General features: G+C 43.8%; 1 pseudogene; it reads left to right on the plus strand.

Moving 5' to 3' along the window:
* The first annotated feature begins 24141 nt into the window (after positions 1-24141).
* LOC147442054 (uncharacterized) lies at positions 24142-24648 on the plus strand (annotated as a pseudogene).
* Positions 24649-25773: the final 1125 nt, after the last annotated feature.

A 25773-nucleotide genomic window follows, 5' to 3' on the forward strand; every position in this document is an offset into this window, starting at 1 on the left:
TCAATGTATATGATCGGTTCATATACAATGTATATGATTGGTTTAGTGAAATCAATCAATCAAAGCCCTCGAAAAGTTGAAAACGGCTCGAAGGCTACAAAGCGTCGAAATTGACATACGGGGTCAAACTGACTCCAAATGAGCCAGAATTGGACGAGTTGCTTCACGACTATGTTGCGGACAAGTCCAAAGCCTCAAAGTTGACTGACCAACCCAACAGGCAGTGTAGTCACAAAAAATGGTGATTTCAGAGTTGACAAAGCACAAAGTGATGCCGACATGACCAAACTTGACCAAATTCAATTTAGGATTGTTTTGCAAAAAATTTATCACTATTGAAAATAATCGTAATTATTTACTTTTGCACTATTTTTGCTTGGAAATTGTCACATCACCTCACCTATCATGTATACACACCTATTACATGCCAAAAATCGAGCATGAGTCAAAATGAGCACCTATAACTTGGGAAATTGCCACAAAACGCAAAGAAGTCTTTGCAAGCCAATTTTTGGGTTATGGACAACATTTCTTGATCCAAATCACCTCATATCTCATACACAGGGGCTATACAATGCTTAGAATCAAGTTATACCAAAAAATGTTGATTTTGGTAGAAAAGTTAATAATTGCGATTATTTACTTTCTAGCCAAAATTGGGGAGTTTTAATATTTTGCCATCATACATCCAAAGCACATGATGTGTTAAGCCCACTAGCCAAGTTTGAACCAATTTGGAGCTCAAAATCTCAAATTTCCTTTATATCTACTATTTCAGACATCTAAAGCCAAAATCTGGTACCATAAATACTAGTGCACAAGGTACATCTCTCCCCACTATAGGTACATCTCTCCCCGAAGTATCCTTATTGCCTACGGGCAAGAATAGGGCTTGGGAGGACAACTTATCTTCTCTTCACTTCTCTTATATCTACATTTTGCACATACTAGAGTTATCCTAGATGAATAGTCCACATGATGTGAATTTCTATCACTTCCACTCTATGCAATCTATTACAATTAATGTATAGATTAGCCATAGAATACACTTTCAACAACGTATAGTGTTTCTCTTTGGCCCAATAATGCTCAATGAAATACTTCTTTCACCGGATCCCATCATACTACCCCTTATTGATTATAACTTTTCTTTTGATGTAAGTGTATTTATCTTGCTATAAACCAAGAGGATTTGTACACACAATTAATCCAAATCACTGGGCAAAACATATATTTTATGGCAAGCACAAAATTACAATTCCAAAGAACAATTCGTAGCTTGTTTGGTCGGTAAAGATTGAACGCCATTAATTCATCTATGAACGTTTTCATATTACCCATGATACGCACGACCATAGCCTTGATGTTTTCATCTTTGTGTTGCTTTGATATGCTCTTTTCTGTTATTTCTTTGTGTGTGTGAGTGCAAGAGAGAAAGAGTGGGACTTCTTTGATTGCACTTCCTTCCAAACCCTAGACTTCATGGCATCTATGGTATAACTCCTCCATATAGTTTTTGAAGTTCTCTCACAAACTCTCACAGCCAAAAGTCCGGCGCTAACCTGGCAAGACATCAGACTTCTAGACATATTTTTGGTGACCTATGTCAAAAAGGAAAGGGCAAAGGGCCGCTTGACATCCAGCAATGACTGGCAGCATATGGGGACTCATATGTGGTTGTTGACATCCTTAAGTGCTTCGTGTTTAGATAAGGTCATGCCTTGTCATGGGTTATAGGTGCAATGGAGGAGCGGCTGGATGAGCAAGTGCTATGCAAGGGAGATCGGACCCTGTAGCCACTTATCTACTCAACCCACTCCAGAATCCCGTCACTAAGCTTGGGTATTAGCATTAGAAAATCATATAGTTGTCACCAGGATTTGTATATATCTGCAATGTTCAAGGATTAGTGATTAGGGATCAGGCCTTTGTGTATACCTACTTTCATTCAAGTGATTTTATTTACTTATCTCTTTATTCTAAGCTACAAGCTCCCACAGCTACGGACCCGGTGTCTTCCTAGAACTACGCGCAACACTTCTTGATATTTTTGGTGAACCCAATGCAAATCTGCCAAGGTGAGAGTCTGTGGATAATCATGGGTGATCATGTGGAGCAACATGGTATGCATTTTGACCCAGGAACAGTGCAAATGTTTCAAGCATTTGCAATGTCCATGCAACAAAAACATGACATTGAAAGAAGGGAGATTTCAACAACCAAAGCCATACAAGCGGTCGTCAAGAGGATGGATCAATTCAAAGGCAAATATGTAACCAAGTACTTGTGCAAATATGTGAAGGAGATGGAGCTGCATTGCGTGTCACAAGGTGAGTTGATTCAAAGCTTTGAGGCTAGTTGTTGCTCCAAAAATTAGGGAACATGTAAGGGAAATTAAAGATGGGCATGGGAGAAACTGAGAAGAACTCAAAGTAGATTTAAAGGAGGAATATTTCATGGAAAACTCTGAGAGAGTGATCAAAAGGACATTCCTAGAATGGGTAGTCAAGCCAAAGCAAGGACTATCAATAACAGAGCTATGTAGGGAATTTGAGCAGCGCTCTTCACAACTCACCAGGACAGAAAAGACCACACTAGATGCACAGAAGACATACCTTTTCTTACAAGTTGCAGGTAAAGAGTTTCAAGTAAATTTGGAGCTTCTTCTTGAAGATAAAGATGTTGAGCAAGCACTAAAGATCAACTGGAATGAGGTAGAACGTGTCATCTCATTGCTTGCCAAACGACAAAGAAGAAGGGACAAGATGGTAGTAAACACTACAAGTCCTTCAACCTCAACTTCTGACAAGATGGTAAAGCCTACTTTTATAGCTCCTAAGTTTGATGAGTCCATGCTAGATGAGCTTGTGAAGGGATTGCGTGACTTGAAGGTGAAGCTTGCAAATCTTAAAGAAAAAGGTCAACCATCAGGGCCACTTCTTAGGCAAAGACAACAGTCCAAAGAAGGTTTTGTTAATAGATGTATTTGGTGTGATAGTACATACCATGTAAGAAGGGATTGTGATAGTTTCAGTGATGCTTTGACAAAAGATGTTGTCTTTTTTAAGGATGGTAAAATCCACTTAAGTTAGACAGGTCTACCCTTGAGAACTAACTTTCGAAAGGGGGGAATGCAAACCTTAGTTGAAGATATGGAAACTAACCATGCCACCTCTTTAGTTGAGGCAGCTAATTATGGAGTAAAAATTGAGCATCTTAGTGATGAAGAGATGAGTGATCATCATGGTCGACTTTGGCCAATTGTCATGGAATTAGCTAAAAAGGGAAAGCTTACAAAAGAGATTCTACATGAAGTAGTTAATTGCATACGTCTAGAAACAGGTGGAGTGATCCAACGTATTCAATGTCTGTCCCTGCCTACATATGAAGTGCCAAAGACATGAAGCCATTGTAGAAGAAAAGCATAGGTGTGAAAATGGTGATGAAAGGCCTTCAAAAAGAGCACAAGAAGTGGAGGGAGGAATAATGAAGCACCTTTGCAAGCACCACCAACACATGAGGCACCTTCACCAGAAGTGACCATGGAGGAATCTACATCAGGGAAGAAAAAGGAGCCAACCAAAGGTAAAGCCAAAAGGACCAGCTTACAAACTACAATCTGACATTGAGGTTGCTACAGACTTAAAGAAAGTTCTAGAGGAGAGGATTTTGAATAGCAAGGTTCAGTTTACTTTGGCGAGGTGCTTGGTATAGCCAAGCGTGAATTCCGTGAAGAAATTATCGACATCATCAAGAGAAAGAAGCAAACACTTGGAGAGTTTATTCGCCCACAAGCTGAAGGCGATACTGTGAAGACACAATGAGTACATCAAATCACAATGCCTTTCATTGTCCTATCAAAGGATGTGAAGAAAGTGAGAAAGATGAAGCTTTGGATCTTAGGGGATGTTGCAGGTTTGTGGTAAATCACATAAATGATTGTAAGAAAACTTTGTCTAGGTTGGAAGAAGTGAATCTTACTTTGTCGGGGAAGGGGCTATGTTTGGTGTCAATGAAGTGCTCACTGTGGGGCACATGTCCGGGCCATATGGTAGGAAACCTTGTCCAACAAAGGTAGATTCCATCCACAAAATAAAAGAAAGATGCATTACCATCACCGAGGTTAGAAGGTTTCTGGGAGCATGTGTCTTTTATGTTATTTGGATTCCACATTATGCACATGTAGCTGATTCTCTTTATCAATTGCTTAGAAAGAATCAAAAGTTTAAAAATACAGAAGCACATGTAAAATCCGTGAAAAAGCAAAAAGGTTGCTCCAATCAACACCAACTTTGAGAAAGGTGGACTATGAATCAATGAAGGGCCTTTTACTCTCATAGTGTACCTTTTACAACTCATTTAGTCATAGTCTACTGTCACAATGTAGGCATAGTATCATAGGGAGAAAGGGTATGTTTGTTATGCTATGAGAGTAAAAGACCTTTCTCAAGTCTACCTATGAGACTATAACTACATTGTGACAGTAGACACCACTCCTACAGGAATTGGATGGGCAATAGGCCAAGATGATGATGAAGGACACAGGTATGTGGTGAGATTTGGAGCAAAGATATTAAGTGCTTGCCAAAGAAACTATCCACAGAAAAAGAGAGAGTTATAAGGTATGGATACAGCCTTGAAAAATGGAAAAGAATACCAAACTACTGCATGTGTTTTTGTAAAAACAGATTGTCTGCCACTTCTTCAAATGATTACAAGCTGCTCAACGCTAGAGAGGGAGAATGGGGGAACACGCTCGGCACAAACACAAGGGCCTCTCTATAGCTCAGGGTATTCACAGCACCCCTATCCTCTTGGAAAACACCTTCAAAGAAACACTTAACACTAGCAGAACACTGCCTGCTCAATTGCCACTGCTCACACACTCCACAAAACCACCACCCAAGATACACCTACTACCACTTCCTGTTTCCACCCTTACACACGCACACAACCACTCAATCTCACTCTCTCACTCAAAACATCATCGGTCCAGGGGTGCACACACTTCCACACAGCCGGCACCGAGGAGGGACATGAAAGTAGGGGAAGGAGAAGGGGGGGAAGGGGAAACAACGACCCGGGAGGCAACTGTGGCTTGATTGCACTTCAGAAAACACATACACCAGCTTGCAATGCCATCACCATGGCCATTTTCAAGCAAAAGTTACAAAGGAGCTAGCTTGCTAGAGAACTCCACTTTGCAGGCTTCAAACGGCACCTCAAAAGGCCAAAAAAAAGCCCCAAATTTGATTAATTTTTTACTTTTATAGGGGGGGACTTTAATTTGGGAATTTACATTTCAATTGGTCCACCTGGCATCTTGAATTGGTATCTTTTGGGAAAGAGGGCACCGCTTTGCTCCATCTCTCTCTTCTTCACTCTTTGCACTTGGGAGGGGGGGGCAAAAGCGACGTCGCTATTGCCCCCTAGGCTTTTTATTTTTTTATTATTTATCTCTTCATTTTTACCCCTATTGGCCTCAACCTTACACTACTCCATTTTTTACTTTGACTCTCCCTTTCCTCTATCCGACTCCTCTTTTGACCTTGGCTTCCACTTTGTCCTTGCTCAGCTTTGATTCTCCCCTTTCTCTGGTCCCTCTTACCTTTGCATTTGCTTGGCCCGGATGCCCGTGCCCTTTGTCCTTCTTTGTCCGGCCATTTGGTTTGGGCCCACTTGGCGTTGCCCTTATCTTTACCCGGCCTCCTGCTCACTGCCCTCTACTGCCTTGGTTTGCCCGGCCTCAACTGGCCCTCTATGCTTTGCCTCTGCGGGACTGCTCTCTTACCTGAGGGGGGGAGGCAATAGCGATGTCGCTATTGCCCCCTCCCTTGCCCTTTAAAACTTTGGGGCCCATTGGGCCGTGGGAATTGCCCCTGTGGGCGCCACGTCATCTACTCCAACTCGCACTCGAGCGGGCCGCTCCTCGCGCTGCCTCACCGGCCAAAACCGCCGCGGGCACGCCCTACAGCGCCGCTGCGCGCCACTGCCTACGACCACACAACGCCCGTTGGGCATCCGCCATAGCTCCACGAGCTCCAAGCTCTCCACCTTGTGATGCCCATAGAGGTGCTCTCCCCTGCCCATATAGCCCGAAGCCGGCAGCTCCGCCATCGCATGTGGGGCTAACCCCGTGCCACATGGCGCCTTCTCCTTCGACTGCCGCCCCTTGGGGGTTGAAACCTTTACCCAACAATGGTGAAACATACCCCTTTTGTAACCCACTTCAGCAGCACTTCTTACATTGCTTGGTCGGCCTATTGCGCCCCTTCACAAAACCCCGTCGAAGGTGTATGTTGCCGGCTTGGACTTACACGAACCTCGTTGCCCCTAAACTTCCCCAGGCCTGCGATCCAAGGCAAGCAAAATTTGAAAAATCATCTACAAACACTTCATACTCAACTGCCCTAGGTTTTCCAACCCGTAACTTGGTGCTCGAGGCTCGGAATCATGTGCCGTGACTTCGTGCTAACTCCACATAGTGCATACTACCTTCGAGAATCTTGGCGAGGCCCAGAAAACGCCAAATGGCACATTTTTCAATTCGGTCAAATGAGCACAGACCCGACCCCCGAAAAATCTTCAACTAACCATATCTTGCTATCCAGAGCTCCGATTTGCAATCCGAGAAGACAGGCATGCTCCACAACTCGACCATTTTGCATGTATATACTGTCATCAGCCCGGGCCACCTGTCCCCTGTTGCCCTGTCCGTTGGGGATCTGCTACATACTCTTTCTTCAAACTGTAATATCTTGAGCACCGGGGCTCCGTTTGACGAGCCGTCTGGACCGGCTTCTAGACCACGCTGAACTCTACATTCTAGAGCTTTGACTTTTCATTTTGGACATCTTCATTTGGCGCCCCATCTGGACCATTCCGCTGCACTTTTGGCCTAAAAAACCGCATCAGGCATACTTTCCCGCTATCCTTTGGCTGCCATGGGCCTTGGCACCTACCCTAGCCTTCTACACTACACTCGATTGCACCCTTTGCCTGGCATAGACCACCTCTTAGCTTCGACCAACTTTAGCTGCACCATCATTGCCCAGCCCCCTCGTCGAACATTTATGTTCGACCAAAAGCATATGTACAAACTTTAAAATTGGCACACCAAACTGATGATTAAAAGCGCTCACAAAACCACAACTATATGTACAGGCTATGTACAAAAGCTTCATCTTTTTTATTTCACACACTGCATGTTTTAGGTGGGTTGCCCACCCCCCTTGACTATAATCTGCTGCACTTCAGGCACTAGGTTCCTCTCGAAGTACAATTTGAGCCGCACACCATTTACCCTGTTCCTAAGAAGCTTGCCATTTGCCCTTACCAGTTGATATGTCCCATTCGGAAAGGCCTTCTCCACTTTTTATGGACCCGTCCACTTCTTCTTGAACTTCTTCTGGAATGTGAAATCGAGGTAGCTTTCGTACTTCATGACCAGGTCCCCTTCCTCTATCTTCTTGTCTGGCAAGTTCTGATTGAACTTGGCAACCCGCTTCTCCCTTTGCTTCACATAGTAGTCTGTTGCTGCCTCTTTGTCCATCTGCAAAGCCTCCAAGCTGGCTATCCGATCCTGTAGAACTCCTTGTTGAGTGGCATTGACACGCCACATACCCTTTAAAGCACCTAGCTGTGCATGCACTGGCAACACTGCCTCCTTACCATAGACAAGCTCAAATGGAGTGAAGTTTGTAGCCACTTTATAAGATGTTCTATACGCCCACAAACACTTCTCTAGATTTGCTTCCCACTCAGCTTCCTACTTGTACACATACTTCGTTAACATCTTGACAATTTGACCATTAGCACTCTCGACTAGACCATTACATTGGGGGTGATAGGGTGAGGAAAACCTGTGCTGAATCTTTAACTTTTCCACTAATGCGCTCATGAGCTTGCTTCTAAACCCCTGATCCCTATCAGAAACTAACACCCATGGAACACCAAAACGGCAACATATATTATCAAACACAAACTGGGCCACAACACTAGCATTTACTTCCTTCACTACTTTGGCCTCGACCCACCTTGTAAGGTAGTCAATGGCTACCACCACGTATTTCTTACCACTTGTAGACTTTGGGAGAGGGCCTATAGCATCCAGACCCCACTTCTCAAAGGCGCTTTGCGCGATGATGGCGCCATGTGACTTCGCTACCAGTCGTCTTTCACCTATAGTCTGACACTCGTGGCACATCTTGCACCAGTAATGCACGTCTTGCACAATGGAAGGCCACCAAAAGCCTGCTCTAAGCACTCGAAACAGAACCTGATCTTTGCCCTGGTGTCCACTCTCTTCATGGCATTGCTCCAGCACCATCCCTATCTCTTCTTTGTACAACACCCTTCTAAGCACTCCGTCACTCCCGTAGTTCATGAGATCTTCACCTACCAGTGTGAATTTGCGGGCCTTTTGCGCCACTCTTCTCTTTTACAGCTTGGACAAACCCTCTGAACGTTGCCCTGTACTCAAAAAGCCTTCAATCTCCTTAAGAGTCTCTCTACCTGCATAAGTGGTTGGGGCCACGTATAGACCTGCAACATGCACTTGCACTTTGCTACTAGCTAGTTGATCCGCCTCTTGATTCTGCTCTCTCCTCACATGCTTGAATTGTACTTCTTCAAAAGACTTCAACATCTTCTTGATGGAAAAGAACCAATGCTTCAAAGAATCACGCTTTACCTGCCATTGGCCTAACAATTGTTTGATCACTAGCAATGCATCTCCCTTCACCACCAACCTTGAAATGCCGAACTCTATGCACTGCTTCAAACCCAAATACAGAGTGAGATACTCCGCCTCATTATTGGTGTGGACATCCTCTAAATCGTATGCCTTCGAAAATATAGTTTTGCCACGTGGGTCGTGTATCACCACACCTCCTCCTACTTTCTGCACTACCCTTCGATATGCTCCATCGAACCACATAGTGAAAGCATCTTCCAAGTTGGGTTCCTCCTTGGCTTCATCTCGTACCACCCTTGGATAGGCCGGTAAATCGATAGCCTTGCTGACAAGAATGTCTACCAGGTGAGACCGACTCGTGTGATCCACCTTGAACTCGAACTCGAACTTCTGTAGCTCCAACACCCACTTCATAATCCTCCTTCCTGGATTCAAATGTAGCACTACCTCTGGCAATAGATTATTAGCCGTCAACACAAAAAACTTACGCACAATCAAATGGACTTTGAACTTCTTGCAAGCGAAGACTAGAGCCATCACCCATTGCTCCGCCTCGGTGTAGGTAGCCTCTCCTTGGCTAAATACCCTGCTCTCAAAGTATATCGTCTTGTAGTTTCTCCCTACCTTTTGCAATAGAAATGCTCCAATAGCAATTGTGCCCACTGTCATAGACACATAGAAGTCATCCTCTCGATTGGGAGGACACACCGCTGGCAACTGACACAAAATCTCTTTAACCCTATCAAAAGCCTCTTGAGCTTCCTCATCCCACTCATAGCCATGCATCTGCTGAGCCCTCTTTTGAAGAGGATGCACATATTGCGACAGCATCCAAAAGAAACGTGACAAATACTTCAGCTTATGAACAAATGAAGCCAAACCTTGAGCATCCGATGGCGGCTCCCCGATGGCGGCTCCATCAACACCAATGCCTTCACCTTCTCGAGATCAACCTCTATACCGTTTTGCAACACCATATGACCTAACAGCTGCGCTCGAGGCTGTGCTAGCTTGCACTTCTTGGGGTTCAGCTGACCTCCTTCTTCATCAAGCCTTTGAAAGCATAGTTGGAGTTTCGATAGGTGCTCCAACCTTGAACTGTAGCAGCCGATATCATCCATTAAGACCCTAATAAAACGGCCCAAATATGGACCAAATACCCTGTTCATCCAACCTTGGAAGGTAGCGTATGCATTCACCAATCCGAATGGCATCCTGCGGTAAGCGAAACAACCCCATGGCGGTATGAATGTGGTCTTCAGCTGGTCTTCAAGTGCAATCCCTATTTGAAAGTACCCCAAAAAGCCATCCATAATCGAGTATCTCTCATGCCCAGCCACCTGGTTTAGGATTTCATCTTGAAACGGCAAGGGGTAATGATTCCTCTTAGTCGCGGCATTCAACGGTTTGTAGTCGACACACACTCTCCATTTCCCATTCTTCTTAGGGGTTATGACTACTGGCGAGACCCACTCTGACTCCTTCACAAGATATATGATGCCTGCATCCAATAGCTTATTGATCTCCTGCCAAAGGGCTTCTTTTTTAATTTCTCTTAGTCTTCTCAGCTTATGTGCTTTAGGCGTATATCCCTCCTTAAGAACAATCTTGTAGTTGAACATATCCTTCCTTTTCCCCTTTGGTAAGGTCTTTACTTATCATGCTTGAAACCTCCTCTATGCTTAAACCATGAGCTTGAGGCTGCATACCTTCTTCTTTAGGTGGAGAGTCGTCTATGGCAACCCCGAACAAGTCTGCATCTATCTTTAACATGTCATCCTCGCTCTCCTCTTCCTTTGTGCTAGCATAGCCTTCATCATAGCCCGTCTCGGTCTCGTACTCATAGCTCGTCGCATCGCCCTCATCTTTAACTACCATAGGACGATAACTGCTCTCCTTGGTCTTCAAATCAAGCACAATTTGTCTGCCTCCCTCTTTGTCAGGCAAAGTAAACACTTTGCTCTCCCAATCCTGCTTTGCACCTATTGCCAACAGCCATGGCCTACCCAAAATGATAGGGTAAGCATTATCTCCTGCCTTCATCACAAAAAAATCAATTAGGCACTCTATGCCCATCACCTTGACCCTCACATCCTGCGCCACACCCAGACACCTGGCTTTAGTATGGTTGGCCATCCTCATGCGCACATTTGATTTGACTACTGCCTTGACCCCTGTCTCTTTCATGGTTGCTTCGGTCATGACACAAACCTGTGCTCCACCGTCTATGTAGGCTTGTACCTGCATCCTCTTCTCTATAATTGCATCCACCAACAGAAGAACATCAGTGGGGCTACCTACCCTCAAAGCCATGTTTTGCACTACTTGGACATTTCCCTTAGCTCTTGGTAGCCTGGTGCTAACACTTGTGGACCACTGCCTTCTTAACTTTGGATTTAAAGCCAACAACTAACCAAATGTAATATTTGCCTTTTTATTTTGAACATCACTCACCAGATTGTACTCGGGATAGCCACGTCCTAGCTGGAAATCCGCTTGCTTGATTTTGCGACGCCTCCTTCTTGTGCTAGGCTCGGGCTGCTCTCTGCCTTCGTACACCTTCTCTTTGCCCTTGCGAGCTCTAGTTTCCCGTTCTACCTCTGTCTCCCTCTCAACTCTTGCCCTCTTATTGGCCAAAACTTCGACATCCTCCTTATCCACCCCTATGATGTTTACTCTTGGAACCTCAGCTCCATTTTGCGGAGCTGGCTGCACCGGATTCTCCACCGCTTGCTCTCTTGGTCCATTGTACTGACCTTGACCTCGACCTCTACCAAAAGCGGGTACATACCTCCTCTTTCTCTCTGCGGTTGAGGACAATCAGGCGCATAATGCCCTTCTTCTCCACAATTGTAACATGTACCAGGCAGTGGTCGTGCCCTGCCCCTTGCTCCTCTTGGCTGTGCTCTATCCATGACACTGAGCCGCAACTCCTGCATCTGCTCGGATAAATCTTGCACTGTGCGCACCCAATTTTGCGGCACAACAGCTACACCTCGAATTCCCTGATTTTCTTCATGTCCAGCCTCTCTTGGACTCTGCAGTTGAACATGGGCCATCGTCTCGTAGCCTGACATGCCCTGCTCTATCTTCTTCTTTATCTTTCTGCTCTTCGACCGTGCAATGGCTACCGCACCATTATAATTCTCTGGGCTCTCGAAATCAACTTTCTCTCTCACCTTGGGATGCAGACACGCCATGAATTTGTCTAGCTTGAAGTAATCTCCATTGGCCAATTGCATGGATGTCGCTAACTCTGCCCAACGCTCTTCAAAATGACCCAAAAACAAATTGAACTCTTCACTTACATCTTGCTTAAGCTCCTTCAGCTTTTCATCCATTTCGATTGGGGAAGTCTCCTTGCGGAAATTGTGAAGAAACCTCGCCCGTAGAGCCGGCCATGCTTGCTTCGGCTCACCTTCCAATGCGTCGTACCATGCTTTAGCTCTACCACGCATCACAAAGGAAAAGTCTGTATTTTGCTATCCTCGTTCGGCATACGTAACGATAGCATGTACAGCTCGAAATTTGGCATCCACTCATCATGGCTCTCTTCTCCTGTGAAAATCGGTCCATAACTTCTACTTGCCATGACATCCAACGCGAAAACCACTTCTTTTCGATCAACTGGGAGCAATCAGTGTGCTCCTCAATGGGGGCACCAGAAGACAGAGAGGGGGAATGGGGGAACACGCCCGGCACAAACACAAGGGCCTCTCTATAGCTCAAGGTATTCACAGCACCCCTATCCTCTCGGAAAACACCTTCAAAAAACACTTAACACTAGCAGACCACTGCCTGCTCAATTGCCACTGCTCACACACTCCACAAAACCACCACCCAAGATACACCTACTACCACTTCCTGTTTCCACCCTTACACACGCACACAACCACTCAATCTCACTCTCTCACTCAAAACACCATCGGTCCAGGGGTGCACACACTTCCACACAGCCGGCACCGAGGAGGGACATGAAAGTAGGGGAAGGAGAAGGGGGGGAAGGGGAAACAACGACCCGGGAGGCAACTGTGGCTTGATTGCACTTCAGAAAACACATACACCAGCTTGCAATGCCATCACCATGGCCATTTTCAAGCAAAAGTTACAAAGGAGCTAGCTTGCTAGAGAACTCCACTTTGCAGGCTTCAAACGGCACCTCAAAAGGCCAAAAAAAAGCCCCAAATTTGATTAATTTTTTACTTTTATAGGGGGGGACTTTAATTTGGGAATTTACATTTCAATTGGTCCACCTGGCATCTTGAATTGGTATCTTTTGGGAAAGAGGGCACCGCTTTGCTCCATCTCTCTCTTCTTCACTCTTTGCACTTGGGAGGGGGGGGCAATAGCGACGTCGCTATTGCCCCCTAGGCTTTTTATTTTTTTATTATTTATCTCTTCATTTTTACCCCTATTGGCCTCAACCTTACACTACTCCATTTTTTACTTTGACTCTCCCTTTCCTCTATCCGACTCCTCTTTTGACCTTGGCTTCCACTTTGTCCTTGCTCAGCTTTGATTCTCCCCTTTCTCTGGTCCCTCTTACCTTTGCATTTGCTTGGCCCGGACGCCCGTGCCCTTTGTCCTTCTTTGTCCGGCCATTTGGTTTGGGCCCACTTGGCGTTGCCCTTATCTTTACCCGGCCTCCTGCTCACTGCCCTCTACTGCCTTGGTTTGCCCGGCCTCAACTGGCCCTCTATGCTTTGCCTCTGCAGGACTGCTCTCTTACCTGAGGGGGGGAGGCAATAGCGATGTCGCTATTGCCCCCTCCCTTGCCCTTTAAAACTTTGGGGCCCATTGGGCCGTGGGAATTGCCCCTGTGGGCGCCACGTCATCTACTCCAACTCGCACTCGAGCGGGCCGCTCCTCGCGCCGCCTCACCGGCCAAAACCGCCGCGGACACGCCCTACAGCGCCGCTGCGCGCCACTGCCTACGACCACACAACGCCCGTTGGGCATCCGCCATAGCTCCACGAGCTCCAAGCTCTCCACCTTGTGATGCCCATAGAGATGCTCTCCCTTGCCCATATAGCCCGAAGCCGGCAGCTCCGCCATCGCATGTGGGGCTAACCCCGTGCCACGTGGCGCCTTCTCCTTTGACTGCCGCCCCTTGGGGGTTGAAACCTTTACCCAACAATGGTGAAACATACCCCTTTTGTAACCCACTTCAGCAGCACTTCTTACATTGCTTGGTCGGCCTATTGCGCCCCTTCACAAAACCCCGTCGAAGGTGTATGTTGCCGGCTTGGACTTACACGAACCTCGTTGCCCCTAAACTTCCCCAGGCCCGCGATCCAAGGCAAGCAAAATTTGAAAAATCATCTGCAAACACTTCATACTCAACTGCCCTAGGTTTTCCAACCCGTAACTTGGTGTTTGAGGCTCGGAATCACGTGCCGTGACTTTGTGCTAACTCCACATAGTGCATACTACCTTCGAGAATCTTGGCGAGGCCCAGAAAACGCCAGATGGCACATTTTTCAATGCGGTCAAATGAGCACAGACCCGACCCCCGAAAAATCTTCAACTGACCATATCTTGCTATCCAGAGCTCCGATTTGCAATCCGAGAAGACAGGCATGCTCCACAACTCGAACATTACACATGTATATACTGTCATCAGCCCGGGCCACCTGTCCCCTTCTGCCCTGTCCGTTGGGGATCTGCTACATACTCTTTCTTCAAACTGTAATATCTTGGGCACCGGGGATCCGTTTGATGAGCCGTCTGGACCGGCTTCTAGACCACGCTGAACTCTACATTCTAGAGCTTTGACTTGGCATTTTGTACATCTTCATTTGCCGCCCCATCTGGACCATTCCGTTGCACTTTTGGACTAAAAAACCGCGTCAGGTATACTTTCCCGCTATCCTTTTGCTGCCATGGGCCTTGTCACCTGTCCTATCCTTCTACACTGCACTCGATTGCACCCTTTGCCTGGCATAGACCACCTCTTAGCTTCGACCAACTTTAGCTACACCAACGCCAGACATTGCTACATTGCGGTGGATTTCCTACATTAAGTCCTTAAATCCGAGTTTAAGCACATTGCAGGTAAAGACAATATAGTGGCAGATATGTTATCAATGGCAAGGTATGAAGATAAGTCATGGATGATTGACGAGGGAGACGATGTATGCACAAAGCTCTATTCTATATCTCATGTCAAAGGTAACAATGTTTACGTTACTAATCCACTTGAATTTTTCTTGAAAGAGCTTTGTGGAGGTGATTGGCTTCTTATTGGAAGCTACTTGAATACTCTAGCAAAACAGGATGATTGGTATGAACAAGAATTCAAGAGGATACACAGGAAAGTATATGGGTACTTTTTGAGGGATGGCTACTTGTGGAAGCATCCTAAACAAAAGGGTGCTACACCACAAATGCTTGTATGTAAAAAAAATAGACTCAAGTAAAGCTCATGCAAGAGTTTCATGAGAGTCTGACACGGGGGTGTGTGGGCAACCTTCTCCAAGTTGAAAGAAAAATAATGGTGGAAGGGTATCTATAAAGTTGTATCTCAATTTGCAGATTCGTGTGTAACTTGTCAATGAATTCAAGTGTCAGACATGATGGATTGCACCCTACATATCCACTAGTCATGCACTATAAATGGATTGTGAATCTAGTCACAATGCCTTTAAGACTCTGGCAGATGAGATACTTAGTTCTTGCACGAGAGGACCTAACTAACCAGGTTAAAGGGCAAGCATTAAGAGCTAAAACCACGGAAGCTGTATGCAAATTCCTTCTTGATGAGGTGATTTTCTGTCATGGTTGTGTGGGAAAGATCACTGCAGACAGAGGTAAGTTGGATACCGAGGAAGCAAGGGAGTTCTTTTCCATATTAGGAATCAAGCTTTCTCTTACTACAGGTTATAACCCTGAAGACAATGGAAAGCGTGAAAGAGGGCATCCTCCTACCATCAAAGCTTTGGCGAAGGCTTGCGAAGGAAGAGTTGGTCAGTGGCCAAAATTGTTGCCATATGCTTTATGGGCTGACCGTACAACACATAGCTTAGTAACTGGCTATATGCCTGTGGAGCTGGTGCATGGTCAAAAGCGAGTGATGCTGATTGAAGATACAATTCCCACATGGAATGTACTACCTTGGCAAGAGGGGCTTAGCCGGGAAGGTCTCCTTGCATTGCACATGAGGCAGTTAGAGAGAAGACCTGGAGACATTGAGGCTGCAAAAGAACGACTCAAAAATGCAAGGTTGAAAAACAAGGACTACTTTGATAAGCGTCATCGGCTCAGGAGTAAAGCAATTGACAAAGGTGACTGGGTTTGAATATATGATAGTAGCGTTTACTTCTTTCATTAGATCTCATCATACTACCACTTATAGATTATAACCTTTCTTTTGACGTAAGTGTAGTTATCTTGCTATGAACCAAGAGGATTTGTACACACAATTAATGCCAATCACTGGGCAAAACACATATATTATGGTAAGCAAAAAATTACAATTCCAAAGAAAAATTCGTAGACTATTTGGTCGGCAAATATCAAACGCCATTAACTCCTCTAATAACCCTTTCATATTACCCATGATACGATACGACCATAGACTTGATGTTTTCATCGTTGTGTTTTTTTTATATGCTCTTTTGTGTTCTTTCTGTAATGGAATTTGCCTATTCAATTTGAGAGTAGCGGAATTTAATGAGAGTACTTTCAAGAAATGATTTTGTGAGCATAGCGGGTAGACATAATTGAAGATAGCAACATAATCATAGCAATTAGTTAACTTGGCATAGACAATACTTTTGCAAGAGAGAGAATTTAGAGAACATGACAACAGTTGAGGACCGGATTTATGTGGAGCCGGTCCCCCCTCCAATAGGCATTTGTATTATGATTTCTCCCATAAAGAGAGACTTGTTACAATACATTCTTTGTGTTCCTTGTGATCTAGGTGAAGCAATGAAGATGGAAAGCTTCATGCATCACCATCATAGCATAACCTAAACTTGAAGAAAGCTTTAACTATACCAAGCCTCAGTCCCAAGACCTCAAACACCTTCGAAGGTGGAGAGAGCTAGCAGGGAATGAGGGTAGGGAAGAGGAAGAAGAAACATTTCATACAAGAAAGAGCTAGTTCCTCACTTATCATAACTCTTGTGCTAGCATACATAATAGCATAGTAATGAAGAAGAAATAGATGGCAAGCTCAAGCATTGAAGCATGGCTCTTGGATGGATTTGCACTCCATAGCCAAGAGTGTTGGTGTAGGCTCTCAACCTCTACTTGCTTGGAGAAAGAGAGGGAGCTCTTGCACTTTGCATAGTACACAATGAGAGTGTTTGTGGGTGTGTGTGGGTGAGTATACCCCCTAAGCACCCCCCTAGCTTGCTTGGGCTGACCCCCCCTTGTAGCTCATGCTTGAAGCTCATTGGACCCCTCCAGGCCTAGCCAATCACAAGCAGGAGCCATTACAAGCAACAGGGATAGCCTTGGGACAAGTGTCCCCCTTTCCCCTTTGAGAGAGAGGACTTGATAAATGCAAAATCAATTAATTAAATATCCTTTATTATCATTGGACCCCTTGGGTGGCCAACCAATAGGTTTCAGGCACACCATGAGGGCAACATGAGGAGGAACTTGACAAGTGTCCTTGCTGCCTCTTCAAGCTGGGGCTTCCCTTGTGTGTGTGTGTGTGTGTGTGTGTGTGTGTGTGTGTGTGTGTGTGTGTGTGTGTGTGTGTGCGTGTTCTCTCTCATCCCCCCCCCCCCCCCCCCCCCTTGTAGGCTCGCCCCCCTCCTTGTAGGGATCTTTTTGACTTTGGATGAGCAAGCCCCTTAGTCATCAAGCATAACTAAGCACTTGAAGTAGAGGGTGTTCCCACAAGCATCTCAGGCAAGCTTCTCAAGGCACCTCAAGCACCTTAATCATGCACCAAGTCAAGCACCTCAAGCATGGAGCCAGTCAAGCACCTCAAGCATCTTAATCAAGCACCTCAAGCAGGACAAGCACCTCAAGCACGACAAGCACCTGGAGTTTGGGTCGGGTTCCCACCTCAAGCTCAGCCCTAGCTTACCTAAGGTCAAAGGACTTTTACACACATTATTGGAGGTCTTCAATGAAGCTAACCCTAAGGTCTTATGCTCCATTTGTTAGCCTTGCTCTTGATAGACCATCTCCCATTTGGGCCCCTTTACTATTGGCCCCGTGTTGAGATAGATCTATAAGCACATATCTATATCTTAACACTTGTTCCCGTTTATTCTCCCACATTAAGTGATCAATTTAATATGAGAAAATCATTTGGGTTGGTTAGATATAACATTTTATGACACTTTCTTTGTGTGTGTGTGAGTGCAAGAGTGGGGCTTCTTTGATTGCACTTCCTTCCAAACCCTAGACTTCATGGCATCGATGGTATAACTCCTTCATATAGTTTTTGGAGTTCTCTCACAAACTCTCACAGCCAAAAGCCTGGTGCTTTCCTAGCAAGACATCAAACTTCTCGATAGCGTGATAGTAAATCGGATGCACCTTTGTCTAGTCGCACTCGTTGAGGCTCTCGCCATGCATCTTATACATCAGATTGTTATGCTTTGGTTGTGTCTAGCTTACATGATATTGAGGAACCTCTTTCTTTTGATGAAGCACAAAATTCAAAAAATTGGATGGTTGCCATGCAATTAGAATATGATGCACTTATAGAAAATGACACATGGAATTTATGTGATTTGCCTCTTGGAAAAAAGTCCATTGGTATAAAGTGGGTTTACAAGTTGAAACGCAAGACGGATGGTGAGATTAATCGCTATAAGGCTTGACTTATTGCAAAGGGTTATGCACAGAAAAAAGATATAGATTATGAAGAGAATTTTGCTCCCACTTGTCGTATGACTACTGTGCGTTTTCTATGTGCATTGGCAGCTCATTTGGGTTGGGATGTACATCAATCAAACATTGTTACTGCTTTCTTGAATGGTGACATATTTGAGGAAGTTTATGTAACACAGCCTCGCGGTTTCTTTAAGAAAGGACAAGAGGATAAGGTGTGCGAATGTAGCAAAGCTTTGAATGGACTGAAGCAATCTCCTCGTTCTTGGTATGAGAAGGTTGACACTCATTTGGTCAAACGAGGCTTTCGTGACAGTCCAACAGAAAGCACATTGTATGTAAAGCGTGAGGGTGATGTACTTCTCATTGTGGTTCTCTACATGGATGATTTATTGATCATTGGACCAAATGAGTGACACATTGCCAAATTTAAGGCTAATTTGAATGCTACTTTCAAGATGAAAGATTTGGGATGTTGTATCATTACTTGGCTATACGGTTTAAGCAATGTAATGGTGGTATTGCCTTGTGTCAAAAAAGTTACATAGAGACATTGCTATGTAAGTTTGGACTTGAGGATTACAAACCTATTGCCACTCCCATGGAAATAGGTTTGAGATTGAATCTTCATGATGCTGGTGATCTTGCAGATGTCACTCTTTACCAAACTACTGTTGGATGTCTCATTTATGTATGCAACACAAGGCCAAATATTTAGTTTGTAGTCTCACAGGTCAACAGATTCATGCATAGCCCAAGGTCTAAGCATTGGTAGGATGTCAAGAGGATTTTTTGCTACTTGAGTGGCACTTTAAATCTTGGCTTGTTTTATCCAAAGGGGGGATCATTTCCGCCAGATTTGCATGCTCTTTTGAACTCAGATTGGGTTGGTTGTTTTGACACACAAGTGGTTTTTGTTTCATGCTTGGAAGCTCATGCACATCATGGTTGAGCAAGAAGCAACCTACTCTATCCACTTCCAGTTGTGACGTTGAGTACAGGGTAGACTTCACAGCCACGGTTGAGTGTGTATGGCTCAAACACCTTATGGCTGATTTGGGTGTTGGACAGGACACTGCCAGCACTATCTACACTGACAGCCAGAGCGCATTGGCAGTTGCGAGGATCCCAGTTTTTCATGGCTCCCACAAAGTACATTAAGGTGCATTACCACTATGTGAGGGAGAGGCTCTCAGCAGAAGAGATCGGCTTGCTTATGTGCCAACACAGGCCAACCTTGTAGACCTTTTCACAAAGCAATTGTCTAGTGAGAAGTGAGAAGCTTTCTGCAAAGCTTTGGGCTTACTCCCCTTTGTGGATTGATCATGTCCTCAGGGCATGGCACTTCCCTTTACTCTATGTGCCAGCTCTCATTCACCGCATCACTCCAGGGGGGATTTGTTGCAGTATACATGTGGTAGTGATGTGTGTGAACACACTTAGGACTACCAGGGCATTTTTTCCCTTAGTAGGAGGTTTTTTCCTGCGTGCATTGTATATATGCCCATCACTCTAGGGCTAATTTATCTTTTCATTGCACACGAGGTAAAACTCTCTCTGTTGTGTGCCTTGAGCTTCCTTTGTCTTCTCCAAGCTGTGTGTGTTTTTATGCAACCCTAATTCCAACAAAAAATGCCCTTGAAATGGAAATTTGGTTGCACAAGCTCTGTCTAAAGGACAACATAATTCCCCATAAAATTTATTGATTTTGGAGGTTGTTACATATGTTGTAGTACCAACATACAAGGCATGGGAAGGGAGAAACCATTAACCTCCAACCGTTTCTTTTGTTTTTCTTGTGCTTGCCGCTCACAGCTCCTTAGCCACAACCAAGTTGTGATACTATATAAAGCTAGAAAACAAGAAAGCTCAAGCCTTTGCAAGCACATATGCACACAACCAAGAGAGCACACAATTGAGATGGAGACTAAAAAATGCTTCTTCCTCTTCCCCAATGAAAATAATGATAAGTTCTATGAAACATAAGTGGCAAGTACAACATTTAAGAACGATGTACAACAGCCAATGTGAAACCACTAGTGAGTGAGCTGGCAAGATAAAGTGGCCATCACTCTCTCGATAGGTATGCCACATCGATGAAGTCCATCTATAGAACCACTGGCAATGATCCCTCATGCTCGCTACCTCATGCCTCACAAATGTAGGTGAGAATTTATCCAAGCATACCATGTTTAAGGTTTGACATCTCAATACTTTCTGAGTGGCAATCCATTGTAAAAACCTTTCACTTGCAAATGAGCTATCGTATGTACCTTAGCTTTTCTTCTTAATCCTTTGTATAATTGTAGCTCTATCTCAACTTTTAATAACTTCTTAGCTTCTGGTGATCTTCTTTTGTAAGGGACTTGTTATAAAACATTTGAAATACTTAATGCAAGATATTTGCTTTTTGTGCCTCACCCTCATGTCTGGTGTGCTTGAAAGCTTGGTTCTTCCTTGTAGTGGAACTTCTCCATACCTTGGGTTAACCAATTTTCTAAGCTCTCATATTTCATATAAACTAAGAAGTGTCATAATAACCATTATTTGCACAAAAAAGTGAAATAATTTAGCCTTTTATTGAAGATAAAAGCAACATAGACTCTTCTAGGAGGCTACAATCTGCTCTTCTATTTTTGGCGACACTTTTGTTTTTTTTAGTAGGACAGAAAGTGTCCCCACAAACTAAAATTCTCCTCCCAATCTAGCTCGTTTAGTGAATGCTTTTTTCATTCTCTGACATCTGAAAGCCTCTTTGTGTGCAATTTCATTGCATGCCAATAAGCTCAAGAGCACGGAGACCATCTGCACAACACTAGATGCTTTGCAATAACGCAACGTTTTGGAGGTCCCGAATTTTGCTGGTGCAATGATCGTTTATCTAATTAGGAAATAAGAGCTCGCAAACCGTCCGCGCGCGGGGACAAGCTGTGAGGTTCACTTTTAAAATGACTTTTCCAAAGGCGTACAATAAGTACATAATAAAATTTTCTTTTTAAACCATTTAAAATACCTTGAAAAGAGAAAACTATACAAATTTGATTTATTTCTTTAACGTCAAGTTTTAGCTCCAAAAAGCTATAATAGTTGTGAAGCAAACATGATCAATGATCTATCAAGTGGTAGTCTAATTTCAAGATTTTATACAAATAAATATATATATATATATATATATAGATAGATAGATAGAGAGAGAGAGAGAGAGAGTAAAAGTTTTAAACATCCTAGGAACAATCCCAAAGACCTCAAACCGATGTGTCTTGTACTCAATATCGGATTCTCAAGCGGGAACTAGGATAACCACTAATTAAACTACACTTGGGTGATAGAAAGATACGCACACACACACACACACACACACACACACACATGAGAGAGAGAGAGAGAGATCCTTTATTCACAAATTTCTACTCCTAGGTGTGCAATGCTAAAATGGTCAACACCACTGCACCCAAAACACTACTACAAGTAATTATTTTCCCATTAGAGATATATATATTGCTTAAAATGTATAATTAGTTTTCCATTAGAGATACTATATAATGCTAAAAAGGAGAGTACTAACATTGATGTAAGTCAATATAAGCTTCACAAAGCACATTTCTCATGATGTGCATCTATTGAATGCTTTGCTTCCTTTCGTAGCTATCAAAAACTGGTATGCCAATCACAATGTACATAATGTATACTAAGAATTTGATCATTGATTGTGTGATCATTAATAATTTACCAGAAGAATATATCAATGAATTTTTTCTTAGATTGCAATGTTTGCAAGGTATACCAAACATGGCAAGGTCTAGAGTAGTGAAAAGCTCTTTTTTTTTGTTGAAAATCAGGACAAGCACTTCTCTCCCACTATGACCATCAATGCTTGCTTTTGAAGGTGTAGCATTCTGTAAGTTGTTCATTCTTGTGGCAAACTTTTAAAGACATTTTCTAACGTCAATCTTGATGTCCTTGTTGTTTTATGAATGCAATCACATATGCTTGCATTTTGAAGAGATGAGGCATTATGCTAGATTTTGACATGGGCAAACAAATTCATGATGAGAGATTTAATGTTGTTGAAATAAGTGCTGTCCTTGGAAGTGCAATGGTTAACATGTATTCTACGTGCTTCTAAAATCATAAAAAGTTCTTGACAAGAGCTATGTCTTTTGTCGTGCAAAATTGCAAATATCCCCAACAAGGGTAGGACCAAAAAGCTATGGGCTTTGTTTTGTAGATGAAAAGCAAGGATTTCTTTCTAGACAAATTCTCTTCGAGTAGGCTATAGAAGGATATGCTAGCAAGGGGGCTTTGGCCTCTTTAATAGAGTGCAATAGAAGATCATCTCCCCAAATATAGTCATTTTTTCATTGTGCTCATAGCATGTAACCACTCGGGTCTAATGGATCAAAGATAAATGTATTTTGATAACATTATTCTTGCATTGTTGATCTTCTTGACTTTTTGATAGAGCTTGATTTTTTCTTCTAGATTATCATTTGAGCCAGAACATCCATGATGTAGAAATGTTTTCCTTTGGGTGTGTACTATGTACTATTAGTATGACGTAGAAATGTTTGTCTTTGAGTGTGTATTGTGTGGTAGTACTAGTTCACAACATTGTGTGTCAAAATGAAGTAGCTGGAGCAATTGGATACATTCAGAGAAAGTTAGGATGTAGCATTCAATGATGTTGAAAAATATGTTTTGAGATACAAGATCTTGAACTCTATTTTCCCCTGTCCCAAGAAGCTAGATATTGCATTTAGACTTACAAACCTCTTGATCTATTGATTCCACACTTTTGGTTTTAAGCATATTAAAATTTTGTGCACGGTGTTGATTTTTGCTATCAGAATGAGTATATCTATGCCAATTTTTCAATGTAAATTATTGTTTTGTCGGATGCTTACAAATGTTTTGTTGGATGTTCCATGTCTACTTTGTAGTTGTGATTATTCATCCCAAGATCGGCTATGATATGTAAACATTACAACAGTGAAGTAAAAGATTCAAAGAGATGGAGGGAAAAACTGTTTGAGGTTAAAGTTAATATTAACATTCCATGGAGGCATTCTCTCTCTCTCTCTCTCTCTCTCTCTCTCTCTCTCTCTCTCTCTCTCTCTCTCTCTCTCTCTCTCTCTCTCTCTCTCTCTCTCTCTCTCTCTCTCTCTCTCTCACACACACACACACACACACATTCTTCTTCCCTCTCTCTATCCGTACAGCAAGCCCAACTACATTGGCTATCATTCTCATAGCATGGTTAATTTGCTAGCACTCCATGAACTGCATCTCCACAACTTCAATAGCTACTCTAGCATGATCCTAACATGGTTCATCAATGCTTAAATAGATTGTTACAAAATGATTTCAACAAGGTCTACATTTGGGAGCATTCTCATGTAAAATGATCTTATTCAAGCATGCAGTTAAAAAAGATCCAAATTTGTGAAAAAAGGCTCTAAATTGAAAGCTCACAAATTTATTATCCCCTTGTTGACACAGACAAGTCTGGTGTACCCCTACCAAATGCTCATCCCAGGGTGCAGATGCTGATTGTGATGGTGATGCAACCATCATGGATACCTTCCTTGGGCACTTGGAGGCCGAAGACACTATTGTAGAAGACTTTGATGCTGCCTCCCTTGCAGATGCAACCCTTTTGGTTGCCCTTGATGCACCTGCTATAGACGACCCTGTTGTGGCCATGATTGCCGCTCACCCTGCAGAAGAAGAGGTTTTCACCAAAATCACTGCTGCACATGATGCTATACACCCCAATGATGTTCCTCCTAGCTTTACGCTCGCAGATGCCAGCGCCACACTTGATGCTAAAGCTCTTACTGTGGGTAAATCCACAAGAAGCCGACCCCTTGCATTTGGTGCTTTCCTTGTGAACCTGGTTACTGCAGCTCCTATTGTGCTTCAACCCATCTCAGCCCTTCCCCTCTCTGGAACTGCCACCTTAGATGCTACGCCATCAGCACACCTAGCCCCTCTTGCAGCCTCTCCATTTGAAGCTTCTACTGGCCGTGATGCTAAACCAGAGGCTCTCCTTCAACCCACACGAGCATTTCTTGAACCTTCTCATGCTGCTGCTACTGGCCTACACACCTGCCAGTCTACACACCTGCATGGTGCTCATGATGATGAAGTAAACGCCACTTCTTTGGCTCATCTAGTTGCTCACACTGAGCAAACCTCAGCGATCTCTTTTACTGTTGAGCACCCCGCCTTGGGTCTTTATGCACGATGCATAGACCACTTTGTCAAGCTTCTCTTGCCCCACTCAATGGTCATGCAACTACTGACGGTGGGCACTTTTAACGCCCAACATTCTGCAGCTTTCTCGGCACTACCTCAGCAGTCTCTACACAAGGCGCAACTACAACTTCAAGGCTTGTCATATTACCACCCGATGTTGGACTTGCTTGATGCTTACAAATCTATGCCTCTTACTTCTGAGCACTACTTCCAACCCTTCTCTTTTGAGGGACTCTACCAAAGCAACACTCAGCTTGCCATGCCATCTCTTTTGCAACACTCAGCTCAGTTATACAGCCTTGAAACTACTTCCCTCACCAAGAGCTTCTTCTTCAAACCCCTTTGATCCTGGCGGTAATGTTGACCCTACTCTGGTACCTTTCGTCTATCCTCCCTTCGATACTGGAGGTGAAGTCCCTCATGGTTAGCATGTCGAGGCTCATCTCTTACCTCTCCTTTGAGTGCATACCCATCCTCATTATCAGTTGCTGCTCTCCAACCCTGACATTGCCCTGTCGGAGCCTCCAATCCCACTCCTCAACCAACTACAGAGGGTTGTCTTAGTGTATGCAAGGCTGTGAATGCATCAGAAAACGGTCCCGCCTCCACCAACACGCAAGACAATCGCGAATTAAAGGCAATTTTACTTGGATGCAGCACACGTCACCATCTCTCCTCTCTCTCTCTCTCTCTCTCTCTCTCTCTCTCTCTCTCTCTCTCTCTCTCTCTCTCTCTCTCTCTCTCTCTCTCTCTCTCCTCTGAAGTCAATCCAAGCGAGATGACCTTATAAGTAAAGAGAATGAGGATAATGTAATATGATGATCCCTAGGTGTGTGTAAATAGTGTAAATATCGCCAAAAAGCCATAAGTATGGCCAAGTTGAGTGCTTTTGTGTGTTTAGGTAATTTGTCGATTGATTTTTTATTTTTTGGATTGTCCTCGTATTTTTCCTTTACTTTTTCTAATAAAAAGGATCAAAACTAGAAAATAAATAGTAAACATGCTCAAATGGAGAAATG

This window comes from Adiantum capillus-veneris, chromosome 14, assembly GCF_014529385.1.
Source record: "Adiantum capillus-veneris isolate H3 chromosome 14, ASM1452938v2, whole genome shotgun sequence".
Taxonomy (NCBI): domain Eukaryota; kingdom Viridiplantae; phylum Streptophyta; class Polypodiopsida; order Polypodiales; family Pteridaceae; genus Adiantum; species Adiantum capillus-veneris.